We start from the raw sequence: 27,553 nt of genomic DNA, 5'->3' as shown, positions 1-27,553 counted from the left end.
GCTCTTTATTATATTCCTGCCTCTGCAACACTTTTCTGCTCACTTCTTCACAATCAACATTCTTAACACATGCTCTGCCCAACAATGCTGGACACAACCTGGTATTGGGTTTCCTACCCCTTAATATCTCAAATGGTGAAATTCCTGTAGCGGAATGTGGTGTAAATCTATGAGCAACTATGGTATCTTCTACAGCCTTTTTCCAATCGGTACTGTCACTTAATGCACATCTAACGCTGTTCTTAATAACCTTATTGAATCTTTCTACGATTCCATTAGTCTGGGGATGATAGATAGAGTCTGTCCTGTGTTCAACTTCATTCTACTTAAGATAGAAACTCATCTCTTGTGACACCAATTGTACACCATTGTCAGTGATAATCATGGTTGGATATCTATGATTATCACTGACAACGGTGTACAATTGCATTGTAATTATATGGGATACAGCACATTTTAAATGTCATTTTTCATTTGCAGCATGTTTTTCAATCCATACATTTGTTGCGAGTTCTGTTTGCTGCTAATGAATTGTATAGCTGTTTGATGTATCATTAATTTAGGAAGCTCTTTGAATAATGCGTATCGTGTGTTTCAAATAATGCAACTTCAGCTATATCGTCTGCAATGGTGCTGTATGTAGTTATTGTTCACAATTAAAACATCTTTAATATTGGCACATAGGCAGTATTACGAATTTTCCTCCACTCGCTCTCCACTACCACACATTTATTTTCTTGTGAAAACTTAAAAGGCTTGTGTGGTACTTTCGCATTTACTCCAGTTAAGTAACATGAAGCTCACATGAGAGATCCTTTAAGATTGAAAACTCGCAACTCCAGTAGAGATATTAAATATAGTCACGGCTCAGTCTCATGCCTATTCTAAGTTTTAAAACACACACACTCTGGATATCAATCCAGTGAGGATACTTGTTCACTGCAAAGTGCCTGACTTACTTGTTCTCAGTGAAGCTTCTCTTTCTCCAGATGTGCCTATTTGCCAAGTCCAAATTCCTCCATAAACAAATAAAGCAGTGTAGTTACAGAAAAGTCTTCCCACGTTTCCAAGACACTTCTTTCTTCGTTAAAATGCTTACTCTTCCTGATAATGTTTTATAAGCAATGGCGACTCGATGAGTTGCCGTTTTTTTAAGTATCCCATCCTCGTTGCCACTGAGATATCTTCTCACACCACTTTTGTAGTTTTATATGTTTATTTAAGTATAGGATTAATAACCCACTGGTCACATCATAAACAGCTTCATAACTGATATTTTCCTGTGCATCATTCCTACAACCAATACATTCTAACATTCTAGTATCCTTGCTTCCCAGTACATTCTACATTCCATACCTATAGCCCATCTGTACATATGAATAACAATGTAAAACAGAACACCATTGAATTACTAATGACTTACACAATAAAATACTACAGCGTCCTTATAGCTTCTCCATATACCTTTGGACAGAGCATTATCAAGTTCTGGCAACTTTGCAAAATTAACTTGATGTCAGAGAACAACTTGTATGGCGATCTCCTCACACGACTGACTTACACGCTCCACATCTTTCAAAACACGTACTGAAGTAGCGAAGAGATTTACCTTTGAGCAGAACAGAATGGAACAGAAGTTGAAGTCCCAACATTATTGCTGTGATAGAGGATAAAGCGTTACCAAAGTCTTTACTCTTTATGAACGAGTCGCAGTGAGTGTGTTATTTGCCCAGATGATGTCATCACAAAGGTTCTCTGCCTGGAGATCCTTTTTAAAAAAAAATATCTGAGGACACAGTTGTGGTATATGACTGTAGGAAGGGCGAAGTTATGATGTGAATTAGTCTTGCTCAGTCTCACTGGTCATGAATGCATGCTGATAGAACGTTGGTGAATGTATGATGGACAGGTCAGGGGAATGTTGAGTGAGTGTGATGTGTGAGTGTTCTACGAACGTCTGTTGGGGCCTGAGCTGGATGTGAGAGGATGGCTGCTTGGTGTGCCTTGTGCCACTTGATATATGTGATATCTACCTTTCCATGTATCCTGTAAATACCTGCAAGTAACTGAATAAGTACATACATAACAGCCATTTCAGATTAGCAGGCAACTGGAACCGCACCATTCGTGCAATCCGCAGACCCACAGCATAAATCCTTACAGGTAAGCATATCAAAGGGGCAGAAATGGCACTAGATGATCCAAATCCTTTGTCTTGTGAATGAGAAATATGCATTATTAGGCATAGTTTGCCATTATCCTTAATACACACCATACGGCAAGTAGCTGGCTATGTACAAATGTACCTATGTACAATAAAGCTACCTGGATTCACTTCTATGACTCCACAGCTGGTTTATGTGTGTACATTGAGCATCACATAAGTATTTACAACAGACACCCATCAGCAAACGGTTGCGAGTCTTAGTGGAACACCTGGCATTCTTGAATCATATTGCGCCATCACCCACACCAGCAACTGTGACATCACCACTCCAGCTAAAGACTTGGAGCAGAGCGGAGCTCTGTTCAAACCAACAGTCAGCGGTACTGTTGACCACATAGCCCTAGGCACCACAGGCACACTGCTCACCTCGGATCTTCATTTCCTTTGCGGGGTGCCAGGGGTCAAACGGCTTGTGCACAGGCAGGCTACCCGCACCGGCACGACTCTGCTGGGGCTACATGGATGACGCTGGGGAAGCGCAGCAACGCTCCTTCATAACATCTGCTGGCCTCCACTTTGGTGGGGACTCCATTGTTGTATAAGTACTGTGCGCTAACCAATTGCACCACTGGAGCTGTGGGGACTCCATTGTTGAGACCCTCGATCCAATCTTGTCAAGGTGTACTTTATTGCTTCCAGTTAGAGTAGGAGGTCAGGTATGAGAAAAGGGGAATGCATCCTTCTAGATCAGACTCCCATGTAAAAATCCTGTCTAATAGAAAAACCTAGAATGTGTTTGCTCTCCACATCCCATGACCTACTCAGCATTCTGATAATGATCCTAATTCAGTTGCACAGTAATGATATTATGTTATGTTGATTCATATCGCGCACCGTTACCACCCAGGGGCAGCCTCCAGGTGCTCGCATGACTCTGCAAGAGAGGAGGGTGGGGAGGTTAGTGGGGAAAGGGTGAGAGGATAGGTTCAGAACCAGGTGGAACTGGCGTCTGTGAGTGTTGTTTTGCATGTGGTAGTTTGTGCGAGAGGCCTCGTGCATTGTAGCCATATGGGTAAGATTCAGTGTCTTGGATGTGTGGTGGTGTTTGTATTAATGTGTTGTTTGAGTTTAGATGGGTTTGGTCATGCACACGGCTTAGATAGCGTCCATAAGGGATCCAGAGTCACGGGTAGCTGTAGCTGTAAGATAATCCGGTAACTTGGTGTGACGTTGCGTTGTCAATGGTTTTATGTACTATGTGAGTGGTTTCCCTAGGTGTGCTTCAACATCTCGAGATGCTGGGTGTGATCATGGTATTGAGTCTCTGTTTGTTTATGTGTACTGTGGCTAGTTCAAGGTCAGGTGTAGTAGTGTCAGTTATGTCGGAGGAGCAGAGAGGGGACCATGGTTTAGTAAGTCAGTCAGTTTGTTGGAGCCTCTGGTTTGACTCTTTGTTTGCGCTTGATGAAATCCAACCTAGTTCTTGATTGTAGTTCTATGGCTCATTTCATCTCCTCTCTAGTTGTTTGTCTGTGCTGTTGTTGTTGCTGGTGTCCCTTCAGGGTTGTCATTGTCTGCTGAACAGCCAGGTGTTGAGCAGTTTCCTGGAGGTGATGTGATCTTCTGTGGTTCTAATTTCTTTGGGCATGTTGTTCCAGGTGTTAGCAATTAGACGTGAGAACGCTGTTCCGCCGAACTTCCTTCTTTCGTTGTGTTTTGCCTCTATTTGTATGTCATTGGTGGATCTTAGTTCCCTTCCTGGGCGATACCGGCTGATCTTGTCTTGAAGGAATTCCGCTCCTTGTTTGTGCAATGCTTTGTGGGCAATGCAGAGTGCTTCGAATTTGATGTACGTTTTTATTGGTAACCAGTGTAGGCTTCTCACTGCTGGAGTGATGTGGTCTCTTCTGTTTAGTCTTAATAGGATCCTGGCTGCTTTATTTTGCACCCTTTGGAGTTTCTTGGTAATTCTTTCCAGCATTCCAATATAGAGGCTGTTTGCATAGTAAATTCTTGTGAGTATCAGGGACATGATTGTGAGGGTTCTCTGGGTGAGGTAGGGGAGTAATCCTCTGGGTAGTCTTAGGAGAAAGAAGCATTTCTTGGCGATTGTGTTGACTTGTGGTTCCAATGATAATCCGTTGTGCATGAGAATTCCTAGGTTATTTAATACATTGGTAGTCTCTGGTTGCGTTCCCATGCCGGCCAGTCTAGTTGTGAGATCCCTCCGTCGAATCCTGCGGGTGATAGCATTATTACCATTTTTGCCAGGTTCATTATCATCCAATTTTAGATGTCTGTGAGGCAGTTGTTGAGGCTATTATTTTGTTCCTGGGTTCTGTTTGTTTTCATAATCAGTTGTGTGTCGTCTGCGTAGTTGTAGGCGGTAAGTCTGTTGGTTCAAATGATTTTCATCAGTGCGCACATGTATATGTTGAAAAGCATTGGGGAGCAACTGAATCCCTATGCCCCTCCGCAGGATATAGTTTTGGTGTTTGAGATGAATGGTAAGTAAGTTCTTTCAGTTTGGTTTGTTAGGAATGAGGTAAGCCACTTTAGTGCGGACTCCTGTATGCCACATTCGATTCATCTTTTTGTTAGTGTTGCATGGTTCATTGTGTCAAAAGCCGCTGATATCTCCAATAGTATGAGGGCCGATCGAGCATCGTCGTCCACGTTTATTTTGAGGTCGTCCCATATTGATATAAGTGCTGATTCTGTCCTCTCATTGGTCTGAAGCCAACTTGTGATCTGTCAACTATTCTATTTTTTTCGACGTATTCAAGAAGAATTTTGTACAAGTGGTTCTCCAGGATCTTCACTGAGTAGGGCAGGTTGGATATCAGTCTGTAGTTGCTTGGGTCTTCTGCGCTTTCTGATTCCTTTTTTATCAGTGGTTTAATGTATGCAGATTTGAAGGAGGATGGTAAAACATGGAATGATGGTAACAACAGTGAGCGTACTACAGTTTTGTTTCTTCTTCTTTTGCCTTGTCACTAGCTTTAGCCTACCTCTGGTAGTTGTGTTCCTGTGTTGGCACTGGGAAGGTGCTCCTAATGTAAGTAGGTCCTGGTTTGTAATACTTCCCTAGTGTAGAGGCTATCTCAACTCTCTGGTATAGGGCAGGTGGATATTTCCTTCACTGGTAGTCACCTGTGTCTTATGTTGTGTTCCCAGATGGGTTTTAGTCTGGCTTTTGGTTTTCTTGGGTGTCGAGGACGAGCACATAAGGTTTGGAGGTGGCAGCCCTTGGGTGCCATGGGGATGTAACCTTGAGGCACTTGAGGGTGGTGGTGTCGAGTGTAGCCAACTTGGGATGGGGTGTTGAAGTTGTTTTCTCAGGTGTGGCTCCTTCAGTTGGCAGGTTTTGTCCATCTGAGTGGCAGTATCTTGGCGGCCCTGGTCTCGTTTGGTCCTTTCCCTTGACAGTGCTTTTGTTCCTGGTGTGGGCAGTGGTATGGGACTATCAGCCTCTTTCCGACCCTGCCGGTATCCTGGCGGTAGAGCCGCCAGGATACTGGCAAATGAGGATACTGGTTCTGGCACCCGGTCCGGCGGCATTGCTGCCGGATTATGGGTGCCAGCAGAGTGGTGTTGATCCCCATTCATGGAGTCGCATAGGACTCCAAGAAGGGGTCTGACATTGTTGAATGAGGTTCCTGCAGTCCGGGTGGCGCAGGACATACAAAGTTGGTGTGCAGGTGGCTTGGTGGCACTTTGCGAGAGTACAGATGCAGTGACAGTGGGGGGTCTTGGCCAAGTGGAGCAGTGAGTGTGCTGGGCCAAGTGGAGTGGTCCGTGTGCTGGTGGCCCAGCGACACTGGTACAGGAGGATATTGAACTGTCCATGAAACAGGGTGAGTTTTTCCAGTGTGGTTGGAGACAAGGAGCTCTGCTCGCGTCCGGAGGCAGAGGCTGAGTGATGACATCATTGGGTGAGAGATCATGCAGCATCTGATGCCTCACATGATCAAGTTGGAGGCAGCAGCATGGTCACAGCGATGGAGGGTTGCCATAGAGATCCAGCACACACCGGCGCCGTGCACATGGGAGCGCAGCAGGCGTTTGGGAGCACTCTTGGAAGAGAGAGTTGTTTCCAGTCTGTCTCCTGCACAGAGGAATGAAGTGATGCGGGCCCGTCCAAGGGTGTGTTCAACATTGGTCGTGTGGATATGGCCAACAGAGGGGTCAAGGTTTATCCAAGAGCAGTGTCCCATTAGGTTGGGACGAAACAACACCGTGTTGACATGGCAAATGGTCCGGAAGTGGAGGTGAAGAAAAGGTGCATGTCTGTTTGCAGGAGATGGGCTTCAGTGTGTTGGCAGCAGTCAATGTTTAGACTGTTCGATTTACAGGGCGGGAGAGTTTTCCAGCGCAATGTTCTGCTATGATTGCTGCACATTTTTTAACAATATGAAAGAGTTGGATGCAGATTTTGGGGGGTTTTATTTGCAGTTGTGAGGTTTCAGTATATCTGTAGACTAATGGGGTTAGTTGTTTTTGGGGGGAGGCCCTCATTCTTTTTGTTGGTGTTTCGTGTTGTGGCCCCTGGGTTAGTGATGTTGTTTTTGTAGGGTTGGTCATGGATTAATGTGTGTCTGGGGCCTGCAAGACATTGGTGTTATGGGTGTTTATGTTGTGGCCCCTCTGTGCCCCTGATAGACTTGGTCCTTTTTGCCAGATTTATTATCTATTAACATTGTTTTCCTTTCCAGGGGGAGTGTGGACATGTGGGTGCGAGGTATTGTACCTTGCAATGGGGCATTTTTGGCCATGCAGGTGCAGCGTTTTGTATCTTGTATTGGGGGACATCACATGTGGGTGTGGGGAGCTGGTGGCGATTACAGGATGTTTTTTCACCTTTCACTTAAAATGTTCTTTTTTTCATTCTGTTTGGTATTTATCACATTATTGTGTTGTTATCAGGTTCCCAACGCTGTCTTACTGCAGGAGAAGATGCCATGTCCTCCAGACCACCCAATCTGGGTTTCCTCAGCCGTTTTTACTCAGCCGTTTGTCTTTTATACAACTTCTGAACTGACCAGATCGGCAGGAAAGGGGAAGTGGATAAAATAACAAACGGTCAGGTGTTCTTCTACAGCCTTCTACTCCTGGTCCTGTCTGTCTCTCTTGTAGATTAATCTGCAATTAAACATCTGGGTTATACATCTTGATAAATTAACTCATCCTTTAAAATTAACCTCTAATTCCCAATCTTACCTGACTACCCCTGCTCTAAGCTTGGAGACCTCCTTAGATTAGGAATGGACTGCTTATTTTCTACTGAGTCAAGAATTGCCAGGTTTTTAGAATTCTCCAAGTTCTCTTACTTATTAACTCTTCTCTCTGTAGACTGACAGTTCAATCCTAGAATGTCTTTGCTGACTGATCACTATTCAGATTGTGAGTCATTAAAGCTCTGTTGCTTAAAAGCTTTTTTCCTTTTTCTTTTCTTGTCTTTCTTAAAAATGTCTTGGTTGCTTTCACTTAATAACTAAGAATATTGAAAATAAATAAACTGTATATACATTTAACTTGTATTCTGAGTATAAATCCTTAAAGTGTGGTTGCTATGGGATTCCCACTTCTTGCTTGTCTTCTGAGTAAGTATTTATCCCTCAAATGGTGAAGGTGGTGCTTTGTGAAATGAAAACTGAATTCTAACAGTTGTTTTTCTCTAGAAGATCTCTGTGCTACACTAGAAAATGTGTCGCGCCATGAAATTGGCACGAATTAGCTGCAAAAGCTCAGGCGAATCTCTGAGCGTTTTTCTACGTGTCACTAACGAGACCAGGGCCATGAAAGAGTTGTTATGATGTGCGGCATGGTGTTGGGTGCTTTACTCTAACACAAGTAAGCATTTAACACTCGACTCAACGAGAAAAAGACCTTTCGCGCTACGGTCTTTGAAATGCCTTTCACATACTAAATATCACCCAGGAACACACGTGCTAGGCCTTTGTCAGTTTCACAAATTGCGCGCAAGGCCTCTGACAACAATGAAGGTTATAATCCTTGCGTAGTACTTCTGATATTTACATTCTTCTTATTTCGTTTGCTTAATACGCCACTACATGCAAAAAGCGGACACCCTAAATATGTAATCTGGAGCGTGGAATGTATACGGCTAAGAAGAAACAACAGCACATTAGAGGCTTATGACTCAGGAGCAGAATCACAGCTCATGGCTTCAAAAGACAGATGTATCCCAGGAAAGTGATAGAGAGGCTATATCTAAAGGCGAGAGCAAAAGAAAGACAACGCCTACTATCAGGATCCCATAAAAAGGAAAAAATGGCATAGAAAAAGAGAGTACACTCTTATCCTAACCTTTGATACTCAAGCACTGGCAATCAGACAGATACTGCAAAAGCCTTGGAAGATTCTTATGGTGGAGAGAGATCTCCACACCAGTTTAAAGAAACATCCTGAAATAACCTTCAGAAGAAATCGATCCTTTAAGGACACCCTGGTTCAAAGCTATATGACGAGAGAAGAAGCTAACAGAAAAACAAACTGGCTATCTAATAAAAATAAGGGTCAAATGCACACGCTGCAACATGTGCAAATATGCCAACAACTGTGGTTCATTTAAACATCCCATCACAGGAAAAATTTATTTGCATTCAACAACATGCACAAGCAATTCTACATAGTGCAAGAGGGTAAAACAAGGTGTAATTTGTGACCAGAGTAAGTTGAGTTTTCATGAACACATGCTAGGTATTGATAAAGCACTAGACCCTACTAAACATGATTGGCTGACAAAGATACACATTGCCAGCTAATGAGATTGCTCTTTGCACTATGCACTTCAGAAAAAAATGCTGCTGTTGCAATTTGCACTTTTGGAATTAATTGCTTTTTGCACAGATGTATTATATCATCAATACATGTAATACGTTTTTTTTTTAACAATGCTGATTCTGCACTATGCATTTTAAGGGCCACGAGAACATACATACATTCTCTTTTTGTGCTTGAATATTATATAATTCGAAGAACTATTATGTTTTATAACGAGCATTGTGTCGCTAAATATGTTGCCGGTCAATTTTAGTGAATTTTGGTGACACTCATGAGTTTCAAATCACACTGGTCGCAGGAGAATATGGGATTTTTTGCATTGTGGAAATATAATGCGACCTGGCATAGTTTGGAGGTATTGACCATCCAGTAGATTCATTTATCGCAATTGTTGGCAGCTAAACGATGCAGCATAATAACATTTAGTTACCCAGACAAGAAAGACAAACAAATCTTTCAACAATCGCTCATGCACTGTGCATGCATTAAGGCAAGCCATAGTGGTTAGTGCAATGTAAGCGTTAATGCTGTCTGTGCAGTTTTAACACATGATCCCTTATTAATGAAAGGTGAGGTCACTTGAATAGTGTGGCCCCTTTTTTTGTTTCTTCATCTGTGGACTATGCACACAGTTAGAAGGCAACCTCAAATATCAATGTGCACCATGCATCTTCAATATTTGAATGTTGATGGCGTATCAAATGCATTGCCTTGCTACCTTAGGCATTGTGTAGTTGGTTCACTGCAATACTGCTACAAGACCGCTATTTGTTAAGTATCGCTTGCAATAAGGATTTGTCTTCAGTTACGTAGCAGTCCGTTACTAATCGGGCAGGCTATCAAATAGAAAGGCATTGAGCAGGCTTTACAAATTCAAAATGAGATTTTGAATGCTATACAAGCATCATGTGCACTAATAACGACTGTTAATGAGGGCCTATTGTATGACTGTTGGCTTGTCACCATGGTAAATGGGTATCAACCACACATTTGGGAAACCGTTCAATGATGGCGGAAAGGGGTTTGTCCTAAACCACAGTGATTGAATATGTAAGTCCTTCCTTTCCTTTAACCACTTGCAATCACCCACCAGCTGCTTTCTTTCTAACATCATAACGGAGCACTTGTTCAACTGGAGCATTTGGTTGTGAACAAGCAGCGAGTCTTTCCGTGAAACATGTTAACATCTCAATGCGATTTCGCTACACTATGGGAGTGCAGTATTTTAATGGCCTGTAATTTGTGTTGCTCTGTTGTTTTTTAATATCATATATATATATATATATACACCCTTAGATCCTGGCACTTATCTTAGATTTCAGGTCTTCTCACTGGAATAAATGAATGACTGTAGACTTCTCAATTCTCTGATACATGGGAGCTTCCTGCAGTTACGTCCTCTCTAGAGTCAAGCTTGAATGAAAGGCAGTTGGAAATCCTCTCAAAGGTTCCAAACCACCTCACAGGACCTTCATCCAATCACTGCGGTCCAGCTGCCTCACCATCTTGGATTGGGACAGAGTTAGATGTCTGCTATAATAATAGGTTTGGTATGTGGTTCCTGCACAGCGCTTTGTGGATGTTTGTTTTGTTCTCCTTGGAAATGTTTTTAGCTTTGTTGCTGATGTACCCATTTGGTGGGAATTGAGTGATTGGAGTTTCTTATTTGGTCTTGGTGCTGCCACATGTGGATCATGCAAGAAGTCTCATTGTTTTTCTGGTGGGCTTTCCCTTTCTGGTTAGTAACGGAGGGAGAGGTGTTGTAGCTTCGGTTATGGGTGCATTATGCATGGATAAGAAGGTGAGCAGAATGTAGTGATGTCGGCCTGGAGTGTTGGTGTGTGACTGGGTCAGTGTGTTCCAAGTGTGGCAGTTGGATCTGAAGGCTGGCTGGATTGGATGTGCTAGTGTTCTGTACATTGTAACATAGATAGAATAAATGTACATAACATTTTACCTGTGTTCTCCGGTGTGGTATGTTACCGGAAGAACCCCACATCTCTTCACCTATTTACTGGGATGGTACTGAGGCAGTCACAGTGAACAATTCCGCAGGTCTTCAAATGTTATCAATGGGGCTCAATGCCAAAAAGATGTGTTGGGGTCTCATTAGCATAAGCACAGGGACAGAACATATCATGAAGTGAAAAACGCACATTTAATTCAACTGGCCTTTCCTAATAGAAGAAAATGTACAATACTAATGAGCATTGTCGTTCAAAAAATGAATCATCAATATCCGAAAAATAACCAGTTAGAAGAGATTTTCCTATTGCACTGCTTGCAAAGTATAAAAGGTGTACACCTTTTAAATCCAAAAATCTACATTGAAATATTCCATGTAAAGTAAAATACCAATACAAGACATATGCTTCCAACACACTTTCATGTGGTTTTGTGGGTAAGTGGATGCCCTGAGAACCTTAGAACGAGGGTTCAAATCCTGGTGGGCGAAAACTTGAACAAACAAGCTTTTTTGCATGCTGGAATCAAAAACACCCAGGGTGGATGGCGTCCGCACTTTGAAAAAAGTGGGCGGACGCTGTCCAGCCCAATGCATCCTCAACTTGTACCGTGAAAATCAGGACCGGGCCAGGTAGAACATGACTCTCTTCCCACTTCCATGGACCTGGTCAATATTCCCAACATATTTGCCCTCTGATCCTTTCCCCTTCTCACCCCTGCGTTTGGCTTTCAACAATACTTCATAAAGAGGACTTGAAAAGTATACACGTCATAATTAAAGTACTCCAGCAATATAGGAATCCTTGTAGAAATATGTTAAAAAGATTACAAATGTGTTATTTTTACCCCATCTTGAAGACTACAAATCCAAGAATGCATTTCCACAAAATGATTTTTAAAAATGGCTTGTAGGCTCTCTTTCATGACTTAGGGCCTCATTACCAGTTTGGAGGCAGCCATTCCCTTAATAAGGGCATGGCTGCCTCCAAACTCGGGTCGGGTATGTGGTCCCTGAATGGAGAAATACCGGGCCATTCCAACTTTGAAGGGCCCGGTATTTCCCCATTCAGGGAACCCAGACCCGGACCATCCCCATTCCCATTTGAGCCCCCATAGGGCTCAATGGGAATGGGGAGCATGCTAACAACGGGCCCGTTAATGACGGGCCCGTTATTAGCATGCTTGTCCCCTTGCGGGACCAGCAAAGGACGTCTGGTAAAACCAGACGTCCAGAGCGGGTCCCGCGAGGGGACCTCGTGATAGGGTGGTACGGGATTAACGGCTCCGGCACTTTTACCGGTGCCGTTAACCCCTTACCTCCCTCCTCGTAATGAAGCCCTTAGACTCATAGCAAAATGAAGTAATGGGGTTCTCAAGACAGACATTTAACACACCAAAAGCGAACACATGAATACAAATGCAGTAGTGCACACTTCTTTTTTGTTAACATATTTTAATTGTCTTCAAAGAAGACAGAGTTGGGTGGCAAACTAGTTTTTCTGTATGTGCTTTCAAAATAAAATGCCCCTTTTCAACCCCTTGTCCAAAATAAACGTCCTTAAGTGGACCATTACTTAAAACAAAGAGGGTGATAAGTACTAACTGTGAGACCCCACAGGTCTGATGGAGTGGTAAATATGATATGATATGGTACTTTATTTATGTAGCTGTTCTGTTTTATGATTTGTTTCCTTTACCTTTGTGTGTATGCATTGACTGAGAATTTGAGTATGGAATGTTATGACTCAAGGTCCCTGGAAGATCCACAGGGTGTCAGTTGGGACCTGGAGCTTGAGAGAGTAGGGAACCGGTGGATGTCTTCCTACCCATGAACTTGGCTTATATCTAGATGTACCTGTTTCCCTGATGTATTTACCTGCTGTCTCAGAGCAGCTGTGAACCCAGTAAAGTTGTGTCTTACTACATGAGTCTCGGAGTAATTAATCACACAATGTACACAACTCATCATTGCCAATGAGGATTTGTGCTCTGAATGATAGCGAGGGAGCTTAGAAAGCTTACGTTACGTCGTGTGAAGGGTGGAGCTGCACAGCTGACAGTTAAACGAGAGGCCAGGGCACCGGAGGGGAGAAGCGGCTGGTGCTGTGAATTGCTGTGCCTGTGGGGAGACATCCACTGGGTCCAAAATGTGCACTGAGCTCGTGATCAGTGGAGGAGGCTCAGCGAGTGCGCAGAGGAGGGACTTCGCTCCGGAGGTCGGAGAAGTGTACCGATGCTGCTGTAAAAGTATGGGAGCGTACACAAGTTGACCGGCTCTTTGAGTTGCTGTTGGAGACTAGTGTTGGGTACGTGGGCACAAGTTCAAGTTAAGTGGCGACACTCGGTAGATGTGAGGCCCCGCGGTCTCAAAGTGATTAACGTGATCCTGATTATACCAGCTGTTCTGAGGGAACTGTGAAATATGGCGAGAGAGTCCAAAACTATAGTATTCCTTATGGACAAGAGAAGCGCTCACAAGTGGGGCTGGATCAGGCAGTTGTGGGTGGCGCGGACTACTGGTCGATCAGAATTGGCCAGGTCTCTGTCTTTCCGTAATGCAGAAGTACAAACTGTTGTGTGTGAAGTCGGTTTGGATGTGAGCCAGGAGGAAAGGTTTAGCGAACCGCTGGCTTCGCTTGTGGGCGGAAGGCTGGTGACATCATCGAACATAAAGGAGGCCCATGTGGGTCACGAGAAGGACCGTTAGTCCGCTGAGAGTAGTATGCAAAACAAAGGGCGTATGCGAGAGCTGACCATGGTAGCGGAGACCATGGGGAGTGTAAACAGAAGTGGAAGGTCTGTTGAATTGGAAACGATTTCACCACAAGTGTATGGAGAAATTAAATATGGAACTATCGAAGGAGTGGAACAGACGGACAATACAGTGATGAGATATGGAGGTATCTTGTCGGAATATGACTGGCTGGATGATTTATTGGCATAGTTTTATGATACTGGGCAAAAGAATGCTAAAGAGACGTTGTCCCGGGCATTGGAGAAGAAGTCAACCAGAGGTGCAGCGAGGTTTGCATATTTGGATGAGGTCCTAGGAGAGTTACAGCACCACATGGTGCTTTAATTATAACGAGCTTGGTGTGGTGAGGCCTCAACTTCAATTTTCTATTCCTCACCCGTGGAATTTTTTTGAGTTGGAGCACACCTCAATTAACGATGTCCTATGAAGATATTGAGCACTTAACAGACAAGAGAGCAAAGACATTAGGCTTCTCAGCCGATGAAGCAGATGCCATTCTTGGGTTGATAAAAGACACAACACGCACCAAAGCAACAAATGACCAAACAAGTAAAATCAAACAACTTGAATATTCGATAAGAAAGATAATCAACAGAAAGCTACACACTGTCACTCTTGGCAGATACTACAAAGCTCAAAGAATCCAGACGGGGCTTAGGATACCACTACGTCCCACTCTATGTAAGGAGTGTAAAGATTTCGTCGACAAATGGGAACAGATCCTTAACAAATGCTCCTTGGACTTAATATTACTAACCATCAAAGAACTTTCAGGGAATATGGAACAACTAGAAAATGAAACTGAAACATTATCAAAAGAAATTACAGATATGTGTTATGCTTGAGCTAAAACATGGCACTGGTGCGCAGTGCATTCTGGGGGCACTCAGAGCCATAATGGATATTTATTCCATGCCTCAGTGAAAAGCTGTACTTACTTTGCTGAGAGCTGAATTTGCTTTGCTGAAAAAAACATGCTTTCCAAACCTGGTATGCAGCCAGTCAAGGACATTCTGCTGGGAAAGCTGGTTTTGTTGTGTCTTGTTATGAGTTATGGAACTGTTTTCCGTGGCATTTGTTCTTAGGAGAGGAGGGAAGCGCTTTGCTCCTTGAGGTTACTGTCGGTTGACCCAGCTGGCAACCAACGGTCACTTATCAATGCGCAAGCGCGTTGCTAGAAGGTTCGAGAAATTGCCACCCCTGTTTGAGGAGTGCATATTTGCGGAACCCCACAGCCGTCAGACGAGATAAGTACAAAGACCTCAGTCGGAAGGGGGATTCCTTTGTCCGACATACCTGTGGGCTGTTGTGCTCTTGGCCTGGCTGTTACCGGGGTCTTCCAGCCGCTTCTGGCGAGATGAGAGATTCAGTTACGCCCACAGTGATGTATTTCTTTTGAATTCTCTGTTTTTTCTGTGATTTATTTCTGTGTTATCACTTGTTGCTTCCAAGCTATGAATAAATAGCCGTATAAGTGCTCATTATTTTCATGCGTGTGGTTGTATGTCATTGCGTCGTCTACCTGCGTTCAAAGTATTGGCTCTGTCTGCAACTGCGCTGGTTAATAATGACTGTCTGTGCACTCTGGGCGAGCAATACATTTTTGGCGACGAGGATGGGATATTTGTGATGAATTGCTCCAAATATTAAAGAATCTGTTTGAACGCAGATGGGCTTTGCTTACATTGCAAGCGAATGCTATTTGGCAGTGAGTGTTGGACTGTGTTAATCTGTTTTTTTTTGTGTGTGTGCGTGTTTGGGCGAGTGACTGCAGTGTGGAAAGGAGAAAAATATATATAAATAAAGAGGTTTTGTACATTACTGCAATGATGAATAGTTTGTTCAGGAAGAAGAGCGTTCCCGCTGGCGGTGAATGTTCTGATGATATAATTCCAGGCTGGGCTAAGAGCCCATATGATAAATTGGCCCAGGTGTGGGAATGCGGATCAGGGATTGGGAGATGCTGATCCGTCTGATGTAATGTCTTTTTTACAACAGGTTTCAGTAGAGAGGGGAAAGCAATGCACTGTGCTGGGTAGGCAGGGTTGGGTCCTCCTGCATGCCTATAGGAAAATGTATCAAAGAAATGTGGAAATGAAAAATTGTATTTTGCGATTAGAAAAAGAGTTGGCTGCAGAAAAGCAGATTGCGTTAATGCAGCAGATTCAAATGAAACTTTTCAAAGGTATAGCTGATACATATCAGGCCGTGGCAGAGAGGGCAGCAGTCAGAATAGCCCGGTATAAGTATAGGAAAAGACGGGGAGGGGTCAACCAAAGAAAGGTGGCAGCTGTAATCACTACCACAGGTGTGGATTGGGATCCTGATAACTGGGATGGAGACATTTTTGACTCAACAAGTCCAGAGAGCAGCTCGGCAAATGAGTCAGATCCCAAAGCGGAATTTAATCAGAAGACAGTGGTGGCTAAGCCAGTTAGAAGACGGCGAGCCGGGCCCCACCCGCAGAATCCTGTGGGCGGGGTTCTGGATTTAACCACGCTGGAGGATTACACCCAGCAGGAGGTTGGGGAAATCATTACTCATTTGAGACAAAAATCAGGGGAACCTTTATTGACATGGAGGGTGAGATTGCTGGATGGGGGCGCCGCGGGGTTGTTGGTAGATTCCACTGACTCACCGCGTTTTCTACCTTTGTCAACTGACACCAATGTACAGGAGGTCTTAAAGGCAGGGCCGCCCCCTGATGCTAATGGCCAAGATTCACAGGTGTCTTTGTTGCACCTAGCAGCCCAAGCATGTAACCGTAAGTACCCCATTACCACAGATTGGCCTAGCGAGGAAACAAAGTGGTATACTTTGAAACAGGTGATTCAAAAGGTCAGAGAGCATGCTATGAAAGAGGCAATTCATGTAGATGCTCCAGGACACATTAGGGCCGTGCCGCTCTCAGTTTCAACTAGAAATATGATGATCAGAACTGCGCCGCCCACATACAAAAGTGTCATTATGACTTTGCTCCTAGGTATGATGGGCAAACCCACTGATGAGGTAGTGGATGCCATTCGGCAACTGGCAGATTTAGGGGAGTGAGACAAGAGTGATGACAAGCCACGGGAGAGAGAGGGGCGTAGTGAGAGAAGAACTGAAGGCAGGAGGCAAGATAGTAGAGACTCCCGAGTGTCCAGGAAAGATATGTTTTTGGCTTTGTTAAAAGATGGTGTGCCACGAGAAGAAATTGATGGCATTGAAACTAGGGTAATGTATGAACTATACAAAAAGAGAGGGCTTGCAGCCAAAGAGCGCTATAAACAGATTAAGAAACAGGTAGTAACCAAGCCGCAGGGGGACACCTCACCTTCCGCTCCTCCTGAGGAAGAACAAGAAGAAGGTCTATGGGGACACCTTCCCCGTACCAGCCAACACATGCTGATTTAAGGAAGGTGGTGAGTGCAATGCTAGAGGCAGAGTCAGGTCACACTCATTCGAAATTTGACTAGGGTTACGGCCAAGCTTCGGCAGCGTCTGCTCGCATAAAATTTGATAGGCAGCCCCATGTTAATGTTAAGATTTTTTGGGGGCCAGGAAATACGCAAGGGGTGCGAGCATTGATAGACACCGGGGCGGAGGCCTCTCTGATTCATGGCAATCCAGCACGATTCAAAGGCAGACAATTTACTATTACAGATCTCTGGAGAAAGGAGACCCCCGCAGTACAAACTGAAGTGGAGATGAAAAAAGGCAATTTGACTAGGCAGAAATACCAAGTGTTGATTGTCCCAATACCTGAGTACATAATTGGCTTTGACATTCTGGAAGGGTTGACTTTGGGACCTGGAGGTAAAACGTAGACTTGGAGGTAAAACATACCAGTTTGGGGTGAGTGAATTGACCTGCACACCCATTACCGTAGGCAAATTGAAGATGCCTCCAGTGCAGTGCCTGTGGCAACCAAGCAGGTAGCAATGAAGCAATACTGCATTCCTGGGGGGCACAAGGACATTTCAGACACCATCAAAGGGTATGTGGAGGCAGGTGTGTTACGCCCTATTATTACCGCATGGAACAATCCTCTCTGGCCTGTCAAAAAAGGGGATGGGTCTTGGAGGATGACGGTGGATTACCTTAAGTTGAATAAACATACTCCTCCCTTAGTGCCCGCGGTCCCAGATGCCATTACCTTGATTGAGAATGTCCAAAAGTTTGAGGGGACTTGGTATGCAGTCGTAGATTTAGCCAATGTATTTTTCTCTGTGCCAATTGCTGAAGAGTGCCAAGAGCAGTTTGCATTTTCTTGGAGCGGGCGTCAGTATACCTTTACAAGGTTACCTATGGGGTACATACATAGCCCGACTATCTGTCACCGGCTGGTGGCAGAGCAGTTAGACAAGATACTGTGTAAACTTGACACACAAATCTCTCACTACATTGATGATATTTTGATTCAGGGCAAGGATGAGCGCAGTGTGCAAAATCAGTTAGAAGTAATTATGGAAGGATTGAAGAAGGAAGGGTGGGAGATTAACCCGAACAAAATGCAAGGCCCAGCTGAGACAGTGATATTCCTAGGGATTCAGTGGCATAATGGGCATTGAGAAATGGTGGCGAAGGCCAGACAGAAGATACTTGAGTTTACCACTCCAATGAACAAAAAGCAAGCTCAGCACATTCCGAATTTAGGACAGATACTGGCCCCCCTCTACAAAGTAAAACAAAAGAAATATGAGTTTCAGTGGGGGGAAGAGCAGCAAAAAGCATTTGATTTGGAAAAAGATACCGTGCATCAGGTACTTGATCTATGGGCATTGAAGGAAGGCGAAGTGGAGTTGAATGTGTCTGTGCAAGACAATTATGCTAACTGGAGTGTGTGGCAGAAACAAGACAGGAAACGTGTGCCATTGGGGTTTTGGAGCCGTAAATTACCCGATGCTGGTAACTCATACACTCCGTTTAAGAAGCAGTTGCTGGCATGTTATTGGGCCCTTGTTGATACCTTGCAAATGACGGTGGGCCATGATGTATTGATGAGGCCAGAAATACTGATTATGCAATGGGTACTGAGCTCTCCTAAAACACTTAGAATAGGACATGCTCAAGAAGCCAGCATAATTAAATGGAAATGGTACATTTAAGACAGAGCCAAATCAGGGAAGGGTGGAGTTGCAAAATTACATGAGCAAGTAGCCAACATACCGCCCTCAGATTACATACCACCAGAAGTGCCTGAAAAACACAAGTCTCCCGTGAAATGGGGAGTACCTTATGGCGATTTGACCGTGGAGCAGACAGAGCATGCCTGGTTCACGGATGGCTCAGCCCGATAGGTGGGAACAGAGCGATACTGGAAAGCGGTGTCGTATAATCCCAAGACAAAAAAGATTTTGACAACATCAGGGAAAGGGAAGAGCAGTCAGTTTGCAGAGCTTTACCCTGTTTACCAGGCATTGAAACAAGAGACCCCTGGTCGGTGTCATGTGTACACGGATTCATGGTCAGTGGCAAATGGGTTGGCGGTGTGGTTGCCAACCTAGCAAAAGAATGGGTGTAAGATTCATTCAAAAGGGTTGTGGGGAATAGAACTGCGGCAAGATTTTGCAGAAATGTTATCACAAAGTGAAGTCACTGTGTATCATGTGGACGCGCATTGTGCTACAGACTCATTAGAACCTTGGTTTAATTCTGTTGCAGATGAACACACCAAGATTTCATCTGTGGATGCAGAGGCTCAGGAAGACTATTTGGAGGGTTTGGCCAAGTGGGCTCACCAGAAATGTGGGCACCTTGGCGAAAAGGCTACTACCAGGTGGGCACAAGCTCGAGGAATCAGTATTCCTTTAGAGGTAGTGAAAACAATCATTTTGCAATGTCCAGTGTGTCAACACCAACAGCACAGGCCTATCCCTCAGATTGTCCGGGGTACATTGCGAAGAGGAAAGTTATCAGGTCAAATCTGGCAGATTGATTATATCGGTCCCCTGCCAATCAGTAATGGTTGTCAGTATGCATGCACTATTCTGGATACATACTCAGGATACATGATGGTTTTGCCGTGCAAGAATGCCACACAACTGAACACCATTAAGTTGTTAGATCAGATCATATTGCATTACAGAGTGCCAGATTCAAAGTGACAATGGGTCACACTTCAAAGGCAAATTGATTCACAAGTATTGTCAGGAGAAGAGCATTGAATGGCTCTACCATGTGCCTTATTACCCTGCCGCTTCAGCATTAATTGAACGGATGAATGGTTTGTTGAAAGAACAGCTGCGCAAATCTGGAGATGGCAATTTGGCAGGCTGGCGTGATTGTGTGTTTGGTGCGGTGTAAGTGCTAAACAATAGGCCTGTGAATGAGCATGAAACTCCTTTGATGCGGCTAATGATTCCTGCTTTACAGATTCAACCCAACTCAGTCAGAGAAACCCTATTGTACTGGGAAATTACCCCGGGTTCTTTAGCTCCCAATCGGGCGACTCCAGAGTCAGCAGGGGTAGACTTGCATTCCCATGAGGAAATCAGATTAGACCCAAGAGGGATTGTTGTAATTGAAACAGGGATTGGAGTACAAATTCCCCCAGAGCATATGGGATGGATTGCCCCTAGATCTGGCCTAGCATTGAAGGGAGTTCAAGTGTTGGGAGGGGTCATTGATGCCGATTACCAAGGCGAGATCAAAGTCATCCTGATGAATAGTGGGGACCAATTTTTACTGATCCACAAGGGCGATCGGGTGGCCCAACTAATTATTATTCGTGTTAAGTTGTCCATGATTAAGAAGGGGGCGCCTCCTACAGTGTTAACTACCCGTGGGGATCGTGGTTTTGGCTCTTCAGATAGTATGGTACCGGGTGCAAAGGAGTGGGTGGAAAGGCCAAGTGGCCCACCAGTGCCCGCAGAGGTCATTGCATCAGGTAAAGACCAAGTAGTCTAAGTGATGGAGCCCGGTAGAAAGAAATAGCAGTATGTGCCGCAGACAAATGTTACCTAAGAGAGTGATTTACAACACTGATATCTCTTTTCTGGGTTTGCCTTGTAGATCCTGTGTCTGGCTGGTGTAATTGTGGGACTAAATGGACTCCGTTCGGGAGAGTCAAACGGCATGCTGTTACCAATGAAAAAAGTCACATCTGTGCCAGCGATCCAGGGGAAACCGATGATGATGAGTAATGATGTCCAAAAGCAGCCTTCTGCCGATGCCGAAAAGCCAGCCAGACCGAAGACATGGATTTATGGAATGTGACAAACACGTCAGGTGCAAGTGAAAACAACATTTATCCCAGCTATGCGAGAGGCGTCTTCAGGACGGCGGAAATATTCTCCAATGATCATCTAAACGGAGAATATGTGGACGTATTTGGCTCAACATTACGCACTTTTGCCTCACTGACGTGCCCAATGCTGAAGCTTTACAGACTACTTGCTTAGTAGCGGTGCCGACGCCAGTTCTGGTTCTGAAGCACATTTTCGGCGTCACGCACAGTGATTCTTTGGTTCAAGATTCAGATATTAGGTAATCCTTTTCCGTCTATGAGTACTGCAGGTTTTGCCAGGAAACGGATTGCAAATTGAGAAACTTGACATGTATTATAACCAACAATGTAACTCAAGGCGATGTGTGTTACCTTATGACATGCAATGCAAAAGAAATTGTCAAATGGCAACAGCTCAATTTAACCAAACAGCAAAATCAAACTGTGTTCGAGAAACGATTGTGTTCACGAGTTCCAAGCACATGTACCAGTATGAATAATACTATGTCTTGCAATCATACAGTGATAGCTGCCAGTCATCTGAATCATGTGAAACTTCCAACAGGATGGCTCTTTTCCTGTGGCAACATCACGTACACTTACATTCCAGCTAACATTTCCGGAGGTCCATGTGCCTTAACTCGATTAGGACTAATGATGTTCCCTTTACACCCAGCAATATCTCAAAGCAAAAGGTCAACTTTCGAGTCTGTGGGTTTATGCCCCGATTGTGATTCACATGTGCATTTTCTATCGGAGGCTGAGGTTCTAGCATTAACCCTTTCATTAGTGGGAGTTTGGGGTTTATCTGCTGGGGGTTACAAATTTTTAATCAAATTAGCATGTCTAGTATTAAAAGGACTCAATCATACTTCTCAAGCATTAGAAGAGTTACTCCTTGACAGCAAAGTTATTAGAAAAGCAACTTTGCAAACAGGGATGCCGTTGATTATCTATTGCTGAAGCATAATTTAGGTTGTAACGCAGTGGAAGGTATGTGTTGTTTCAATCTAAGTGACCATTCACGATCCATTGAAAGTCATATTCGAGGTTTGAGGGTTCTCATTTCTCGAGTGTCCCAAGATCATACTGGGAATTGGTGGGGTTGGTTATTTTCATGGATTCCTGATATTGGGGGTACACTGCGTTACACTTTTGCTTGCATTTGTATTATGTTAGCTATCATAATAACTTGTTTTTGTTGTAGTCAATGCATTCCAAACTTAGTTCTAATGTTTCGTCAGTTCCAGAGACCGGCTCCTCTGCCACTGGGCTATGGAAGATAAATATCCAAGGGTGGAATTGTTATGCTTGAGCTAAAACATGGTGCTGGTGCGCAGTGCATTTGGGGGCACTCAGAGCCATAATGGATATTTATTCCATGCCGCAGTGAAAAGCTGTACTTACTATGCTGAGAGCTGAATTTGCTTTGCTGAAAAAAACATGCTTTCCAAACCTGGTATGCAGCAAGTCAAGGACATTCTGCTGGGAAAGCTGGTTTTGTTATGTCTTGCTATGAGTTATGGAACTGTTTTCCGTGGCGTTTGTTCTTAGGAGAGGAGGGAAGCGCTTTGCTCCTTGAGGTTACTGTCGATTGACCCAGCTGGCAACCAACGGTCACTTATCAATGCACAAGCACATTGCTAGAAGGTTCGGGAAATTGCACCACTGTTTGAGGAGTGCATATATGCGGAACCCCTCAGCGGTCAGACGAGATAAGTACAAAGACCTCAGTCGGAAGGGGGACGCCTTTGTCCGACATACCTGTGGGCTGTTGTGCTCTCGGCCTGGCTGTTACTAGGGTCTTCCAGCCGCTTCTGGCGAGATGAGGGATTTATTTACGCCCACGGTGATGTATTTTCTTTTGAATTCTCTGTTTCTTCTGTGATTTATTTCTGTGTTATGACTTGTTGCTTCCAAGCTATGTATAAATAGCCGTATAAGTGCTCATTATTTTCTAAGCGTGCGTGTGGTTGTAAGTCATTGCGTCGTCTACCTGCGTTCAAAGTATTGGCTCTGCAACTGCGCTGGTGATTGATGACTGTCCGTGCACTCTGGGCGAGCAATACAATATGACCAATGCAGAATCTTTTACTGAAATACTAGCAGATATTAATACAAAACTTGAAAGTTACGAGCAAGACCTCGAAGCTCGAAAAGTCATGAAAAGTCAAGTTTCAGAGAGATACGTACGACTACCTTAACAACGAAGTGTACACCTGGGCAGAGAAATGCGCACAACCAAATACAAGACCAAATAAACCAACCAGCGATAACAGCAGCTCCGAGTCTGACACTACAGAATCAACAACACAGCAGGGCACAGACAACCAGACGGCAAGCGGCTGTCATGATTCCTGCCCCTCATGTCCCCAGCCCTCCAAGATGTCAGGCTGAGCCATGCCACGATCACCTACATGGCCCTCAAGGGCCTCTCCATCCCTCCAAAGACCCACTTGGAGTCAGACTTGGCGCTTGTGGCACCAGACTCACTCACTCCCATAGGATCACATTGGGGATTGGACTTGTAGTGCATTGATGGGGACAAGATGGATGCCGCCACATATTTTGGTTCCTAGAACTGCATGTGCGGTCTAGTCTTTTAGGTGTGGTTCAGCCCAGAGACACCTGGGATACCCAGAGACTATTTAAGCCACACCCAGGCTGAGAAACATTCTTTGTGTTTTCTGCACCTGCAGCGTGACACTCACCATGTTCGGATCGGTCTCCAGTAGGCCTGCATCTTTCTTCTGCGCTCAGCTCCTGCAACAACAAGAACATCGTTAGGAACAGCCTTACCTTGCGGCGCTTCTGCCCATCATTCATCGCTCCTTCTGTTCTGCAGGCATCTTCAGCCGTGTCATTCCCATCCCGGCACGCCGCTTCCTAAGGAAAGGGAAAAGAACAGAAAAAAGGCATTAGTAAGCATTCTGCAAATCTTCGCTTATTTTTAAATACTGTATGAGCTTCAAACGCTTACCTGTATCCCAGCCGCTCTGGGGGAACTCTGTCTCCGGAACTTCTCATCCATCTGCAAGAGGGAAAAGACACTCCAGGTTAGCGTGGAAACATCTAGAGGCGCCGCATATCGCGCTTACCCACCACATTTGTTCTTCATAACCGGCATCCATGCTGAGAACGTTGCGGCACCTAAAAGACACAGAAAAATAACTCAGTTCAATACAAATATGAAAGGGGTGCATCGCGCATCACGCTCTCACTCATCTTCAGTGCTACTCCATCCAGCAGCACGCCGCCATCCCCGGACGAAGGAACGTAGTTAGAGAACTGTTCAAAAGACTCATTATACTTACCTGTCGGACTCTTGCTAGTGAAGTAACTAGGCAGCAACGATCCCGCATCACTCAACGCACCCCTGCACTGAAAGCAGGACGGAGAGCACACTATCCAAGAAAACAAGGTGAGCTGTGGATCAAAGGGAAGGGTTGGACCCTGGGGAAGAAGGGGTTCAAGCACACAGAGACAATAGGGAGTTAAACTCTACCAATCCTGTGTTTCAGGCCCAGTCTCTAGTCGAATAGCCTCCAGGGAAGGGTTCAAGGTCGTAAGCGGTCAGAACAGGCTGAGTGACATCCCCGTGGATACCAGGTGAACGTTACAGCAGCTCAGGAAATTAATACGCAAACTCAAACTTAAGAGGTACTTTGCAGAAACAGCTAATGCACCAATTCCTGAGACAACCGCTGAGTACATGGAATTCAAACCAAAAAGTACATTTTGTGCACCAGTTTATATACTAGCCATAGATATTTTTGAAAAAATGGTGATGAAGGATTTATCTAAAATTCAATTTAAGAATCCCAATCAATATAATTTGAACAGAGGAGAGCTTTCGCAAATTAAATTTTGTTTATGGACAACTCCATTACAATTCGGCCGGCGGACAAAGGTGGCGCTATAGTAATACAAGACACTAAAGACTATCACAATGAATGCTTAAGACAATTGGCCGACACAGAGACGTATATGTTATTAACACACAATCCCACCATGGAGATAAAGAATGAGCTAGAAGCACTTTTGGATGACGCATTGGAAAACCATTGGATTACCGAAAAAATGTATCATACCTATTTACATCCACCCCAAAATGCCTTACTTATATAGTCTTCCCAAAATACACAAAAGAATGGATAAACCACCAGAAAGACCTATAGTGGCTGCAACAGAAAGTATTCCACAACTCCTTGGTACATACATCGATTATTTTCTACAACCCATCTTTCAAGCAACCCCCACATTTGTTAAGGGCACTACTCATTTCTTACAAATATTAAACCAAATCGAACTAGAAGATCAGGACATTCTATTTACCATAGATGTCGTAAGCTTATATACGAGCATTCCCCACGATCAAGGTCAAGAGGCAGCCCAGACCCTCTTGCTTCAAACTGGGCAGATTGGAACAAATAAAGAGTTCCTGATGATTCTGTTAAAATTTATATCTATGCACTCCTGCTTTGAGTATGACAGTATTACAGACAATTATCCGGGACAGCTATGGGGGCAACCATGGCGCCACTTATGCAAAATTTTTTATGTCCCGTTTCGAAAGCAAAAACATCCTGGGAAACACAAGATGGAAACCATATTTGAAAAATTGGGTTCGTTATATTGATGAAATGTCGGAATATGGTCAGGAGATAAGAAAGATTTGGAAACCTTTCTATTATACTTGAATGGCATAGATACACAATTACAATTCACCCTAGAAATTGGGAATCCCAATATACACTATTTTGAGGTACAAACAGTGATAAACGGAAACAATAAACACAACACTCTACACAAAGAAAACAGATCGAAACAATCGTTTACATTGCATGAGCTTTCACCCACCAAACAATCTGCGCAACCTACCATTTGGAACAATGTTAAGAATCATACGAAATGTCAGTGAACCAGAGGACTGTGAGAGACAATTAGAACTGCTCCAAGAGCGACTGAAAGATAGAGGCTACCCACAAACAGATCTGCAAGCAGCACGTGAGAAAACAGAAACACAAACACGCGATCAGCTTCTCACTAAAAGAACAGATCGACAGAACCCAGAATTGGTATTCATCACAACATATGCCATACAAAGCAAGAAAATCAAAGAAATTATTTGAGATAGATGGAGTATACTGACAAGTGATACACAGATTAAAGATCTATTTCCACAACCGCCAGTCTTTGCCTATAAAAGAAGCAACAACTTCCGTAATATGCTAGTCAACACCAGAGGCAAAAATACTATCAGGAAACCCGATAAACACCCAGGCACTTACCCCTACATGAGCTGCAGCAATCGTAACAACGTGATGAAGGGTAATACTACAATGCAATCTAAAACAGGAGTTAAAATCAAACTCAGGTACCATGCCACCTGCATGTCTGAAAACGTAATTTATGCCATTAAGTGCCCCTGTGGTATCTATTATGTAGGAGAAAAAGCACGCAAAATACGAATGAGGATCAATGAACATAAATCATGCATTCGCAATAACAATCTGACCTCAGCAGTAGCAAGACATTTTTAGGCGAACGGACATTCCATAACTCAACTGAGGTTTGCAGTACTTGAGGTGCAATCGACCAAAGGATCCAACAAAGACATGAAAAAATGGAGGGCTCAACAAGAATCTTTCTGGATCGACAAATCAGACTCACTATCCCCTGATGGAATCAACGAGGAGTTTGATTTAAGTTGTTTTTTGTGATTTTACATGGTATCAGCAGCCTAGCTACCATTGAATTATGTGAATTATGCTCAACCATATTCCCTTCCACGTGGTCCTTCATATAACCATCCAACCAATCACCAATTTGGGTGACATGGATGTGCTTTAAATACTCTATCCCATTAATATATTGTCTTGATAGACACAAGTTTACAATAGCTAATCGTTTAGATACAATTGTAAATGTATATGAGATCAGTGTAATACGTATACATATTAGTTGTTCTGTTGTGAATTTATCAATCGATTCAATTAATCAATGTTCCCTCAACACAGACTTGCAGTGTCGAGATTCACCAATCCAACATACTAATCAGAGACTTTTTTGAACAACATTTTATTTGCAGTGGTACTATACGTATTTCGTTAAATCAGTACCCCATGACGCACGGTATTTCCACTAACATTTGACATTAGAGTATATCTTTTTAGGTATAATCATATTATTACTAGTGACTACAGACTTCAGAAATTACAAATATCACAAGTTTTGTTATAGAACGTTTTGCGTGTTTTACGATTTTCAACATTCTCATGTTGCCTAATTTTTGTTTAGATATATACTTACCTAAAGTGAAATCGGAGTGATATCTTCACACACGACTATGCACCCAATATACAGAGCAGGCTACTTCAATGGACCTATCTCACATTATAACATGGCCGCCACTTTTTACCTATTGCTAACACGACTTCTAGGCGTTCCCACAGCAACCCTATAACAACATTGCCACTCGCAGTGAAACGCGCATCCCCGCGGCTTCACAGCTTTTCACTGCGAGTCACAGCGAGACACTAGGTAGGATCAAGATTATTTTAGAATTCGGTAATCTGTTGATATTGATAACATAGAGTGACCATCCCATGCAATTATACTATTTTCAGATATTCTTTGCGAGATCGTG

Source organism: Ambystoma mexicanum, chromosome 3p, assembly GCF_040938575.1.
Source record: "Ambystoma mexicanum isolate Mex_15411 chromosome 3p, UKY_AmexF1_1, whole genome shotgun sequence".
In the NCBI taxonomy this organism is placed as follows: Eukaryota; Metazoa; Chordata; class Amphibia; order Caudata; family Ambystomatidae; genus Ambystoma; species Ambystoma mexicanum.
The sequence above is the reverse complement of the archived record's forward strand: the minus strand, read 5'-3'. Positions refer to the sequence as shown.